The sequence below is a fragment of the Tenrec ecaudatus genome, chromosome 12 (assembly GCF_050624435.1).
Source record: "Tenrec ecaudatus isolate mTenEca1 chromosome 12, mTenEca1.hap1, whole genome shotgun sequence".
NCBI classification, from domain to species: Eukaryota; Metazoa; Chordata; class Mammalia; order Afrosoricida; family Tenrecidae; genus Tenrec; species Tenrec ecaudatus.
This window is the reverse complement of record NC_134541.1, coordinates 62,031,605-62,035,858: the sequence shown is the minus strand read 5'-3', so window position 1 is coordinate 62,035,858 and position 4,254 is coordinate 62,031,605. Positions and strand designations below refer to the sequence as shown.

Genomic DNA, 4,254 nt, shown 5'->3' with positions numbered 1-4,254 from the left:
TTGGCACATGCCCAGCTAGTCTTTATGACTGGCTAAGGGCTCCCCTGATTCTCTTCCAACAGGGGTCCTTCAGGCACGGAGAGGGATGACCCCTGTCCCTGTTGCTAGCTACCTAACAAACAGTAACAGAGCTTTAATTCTGAACACATGGTTTTCAGAAAGCTATGGATGACAGAGCCCCAAATCCATTTACAAGGTCCACACCTGGATCAAGCCTCAATGGTCTTGTTGTCAGACAGAGAGCATTGTCATGTCGATTATGCCAGATGTAGTTAGGTTAAAATGCAATTCCTAAAAAATAATAATAATACAGTTCCTTATTACTTGACCGCCCTTTTGATGCCTTTTGAAGTTGTTTCAGTTTAAAGAGAAAGTGGAAGGGAAATCCATGTGGATTAAGCCGCCAGTGAATTCTCTCTGACCGTGGACCAGGGAGGTGAAGAGCCTTGTTGTTGATGTAGAGTACATTAGAAAGGAGATTATTCCAGTTGCAGGTAAGTTAAAAATTGACATCTTATCATTTGATCTCCCTGGGGTTTTATTTAAAATTTGTTCTAGTTTTTTTTAATGTTTTTTTATGTTTTCTTCTTCTTTGGACTGAGATAGTCTGTTTTATTTTGTTGTTATTTGTGTGTTTTTCTGTATATGAAAGCTATGATAGGTAAATCTATAGAGACAGTAACTGGATTAATGGTTTCTTGGGAGTACAGCGGGGGCTTCAGGGGAAATTGGGAGCTAAGAGCAATGAATACACAAAAGAAGAAAATGTTCTAAAGTTGAGTTTGGTGCTGATTGTACAACTTTTTAAAATATGATTCAACTATTGAATTGTATGATATGTGAATTATATGTCAACAAAACTTTTTTTTTCTTTAAAGAATAGTAGAGGTGGAAGAATTTTAAAGCTATAAGCACTTCTAAGGAGAAGCCCAGAGACTGGGCAAGCACTCGATGATTACATGATTTTTGAATCTCCTTCTAATTTCACATATCCTGTTCTATTGTTGGGGCTTTCAAGAAGTTGTCTGTCTTCTCCTTAATTCTTTCCCCTCGTCTGTAAAATGCAAAGAGAAATGTGTCCTGTATATTGCAAAATGATTTTTAAAAAATAATTTTTAAAATCTCATTTAAAATGAGATTATTAAACTGATAAGAACAGATACTACACTTGGTTTTAGCCAAAAGGCCAAGAAGCAATTATGAAAGGTTCATGAAGGGGGAGGGGGAGTGGGGAGGGAGGGGAAAAATGAGCAGCAGATATTAAAGGCTCAAGTAGAAGGCAAATGTTTTGAGAATGATATGGCAACAAATGCACATATGTGCTTGACACAATGGATGTATATATGGATTGTGATCATTCAATTGTACAAGCCCCCAATAAAATGATTTTAAAAAATGAGATTATATATGTGAAAACAATTTTCAGATTATGATGTGCTTTACAAACATGATTAATTAAATCTGGGGCATAGTGAACTGGTTTTTTTTTCATTGACTTATTCTTTGTCCTTTTGAAAATTCAATCAATTCAATCTTCTCTTTTGTAAATTAGGGCTGTGTCTTTGTTTCATGGGTGAACTACATCGTGGCACCATCAATTCTTTCATTGTTTGCCTTTGCAATTGAGTTAATCATGTGGTAATGTACACTGATTATGGAGACCCAAAGATAAAATGTGTTACTTAGGACTCTTCAAAAGCATAGGCACAATTTAAATCACTCATCCCAATATGTTTTTCATATTTGTTTTCTCTTTGTTGCTTATTTAAGATTATCTAGTTTTTAAAATTTAAAGCATGTAATAACATTTACCAGAATAAAAAATGAAACCATATTTAAAGTGAAAATGAAGTCTCTAATCCTGTACCTTCTATCCATCCAGTTCCTACATACCATTTAGAGCAGCGGTTCTCAACCTGTGGGTCGCGACCCCTCTGCGGGTCAATGACCCTTTCACAGGGGTCGCCCGATTCATAACAGTAGCAAAATTACAGTTATGAAGTAGCAACGAAAATAATTTTATGGTTGGGGGTCACCACAACATGAGGAAGTGTATTAAAGGGTCGCAGCATTAGGAAGGTTGAGAACCACTGACTTAGAGGGAGCCATAACAACAGTAATTGACTTCTTGTGTATGTTTGTTTCCAGAGGGGATTTTGAAAGCGTCCACCAGCTGATGTAAGTATCTGTTAGCCCTCCCTTTTTAAGTAAACATGGTGGTAGCTCATTGAACAGTGTTCTGTGTCCTGCACTTTTCATTTAACAATATCTTTCTGTAACAAAACATAAACAATTCCCTCAATCATCCTGACAGCTGCAGCAAATTCCATTACATGAATGTACTATAATTCAGTTACCTTGGCTCAATTTTAAGTGAATTCTGATCTTTTGCTACTGTATATACTATCAACTTGAACATTCATTATTTTCATTTTGTATATCTGTAGGATAACTTCCATACAGCTTATTTCCAAGTGTCTTAGTTGCTTTTTGGAGCTGGTCCCTAGTTCTGTATGTTTTTCTTCCGTTAACAAAAAACCCCACTGTCATCAAGTCAGTTCATATCTACACAGTAAACTACCGGGCAGAGCTGAACTGGTCTTTGGGGTTACAAAGACCATACATCTTTAAGGAATAAGGTCCTCATCCTTCTCCTACTGAGCAGCTAGGAGTTTTGAATCTCCAACCTTGAAAGTAGCAGACCAGTGCTTAACCCACAGTGTCACCAGTACTTCTTTTTCAACTAGAGAAACCACAGTTGCACACAATTCTCTCAGAATAAACCATACAATGTTAAATAGAGCAGAATTCTTTTTCTCACTTTTGTTCTCAAAAATCAGATATGCCTATATTATAAATTAGTTTTTCAGTGACCTAACACTTGTTCTAAAACATAGCATTTATAAATAACAAGGACCTAAAATTGCTAAAGTATATTAAGTAGTATTCTTTTTAGGTATTTTGCTGCATTATATATTCTTTGACTTCTTTTTTTCACTCTAATGTATTTCTTTGTTTGTGTTTCCGTTTTAAAGTGAGAGTTTGATTAAGGCCAAGGCCATCCCATTCCTAACAACAAAAACAATTATAAACAAGGTATAGAATGGGAAAACATTATTTTATTTGCCAGGTATATGTGGTGACTAAATGGACTTATTCAAAATGTTTCATCTCATTATTTGTTTATATTTATCAATTTCAGTTCTAGCATATACAAATGCCATACAAATAAAAAGTATCTTTAGCTCCAGAATTGAGTACTTATAGTTTGTTAGTGCTTCAGTTGGCACCAAATGCTTGAGAACTTCTACTTTTTCTTAATGTTGACTAATGCTCAATGATTCAGAGTGACTTAAAAGCTGGCAGAAATAATGACTAAGTCTAAGAAGATTTTCAATTTCTAAAGCATACACTAGGCAAATGGCATCGTATTACTTTCTGGTGAGCAGTATGGTAAATCCACCAAAAATGGAAATTCATAAATAACCCCAAGTGGTCACTTCAATTGTCTGAGTATGATTTTTTTCTGTTGTTTCAGTTGTACCTTTCTTTCTTGTCCCACTCCTTTGCCCCAGAGCTGCTTCCTTTAAACCTCCCAGATCTGCAATGCAGGAGTGAAATGTCCTTCTTCATTGATATCTGTCCTTCTATTACTTTTCACCAGTTCAGGGAGGTAAGACGAAGTTTGGTGAGTCCATAAATTAGAAGAATGGTTGACAGTGGTTTGAACTTAGATTAGAATTGGCATATAATGAAGCTGAATAACAGAAAACAACCAAACTCGGGATTGAACATTCACTTCCTTCTTTATTTAATAGAAAGAACTAAGTAAATAGCATCTAGATGAAGAAAGAGAGGGAGGGCCATAATTTTTTAAAATCATTTTATTGGGGGCTGGTACAGCTCTCTTATCACAACCCATCCATCCATCCATTGTGTCAATCACATTTGTACGTATGTTGCCATCATCATTTTCAAAACATTTTCTTTCTACTTGAGCCCTTGATTCATCTCCTCATTTTTCCCTCCCTTGCTCCTTCATGAACTCTTGACAATTTATACATTTTTGTTATTTTGTCATGTCTTACACTGACCGATGTCTCCCCTCACCCACTTTCCTGGTGTCCATCCTCCTAGGAGGGAGTTATATATAGATCATTGTGATCAGTTCTCCCTTTCTCCCACCACCTTCCCCTTACCCTCCTGGTATTGCTTCTCTCCTTATTGGTCCTGAGGGGTTTATCTGTCTTGGAT

General features: G+C 36.2%; 1 pseudogene; it reads right to left on the bottom strand.

Annotated features, from left to right (window-relative positions):
- Window positions 1-1,038: 1,038 nt before the first annotated feature.
- LOC142423495 (U2 spliceosomal RNA) lies at window positions 1,039-1,198 on the bottom strand (annotated as a pseudogene).
- Window positions 1,199-4,254: the final 3,056 nt, after the last annotated feature.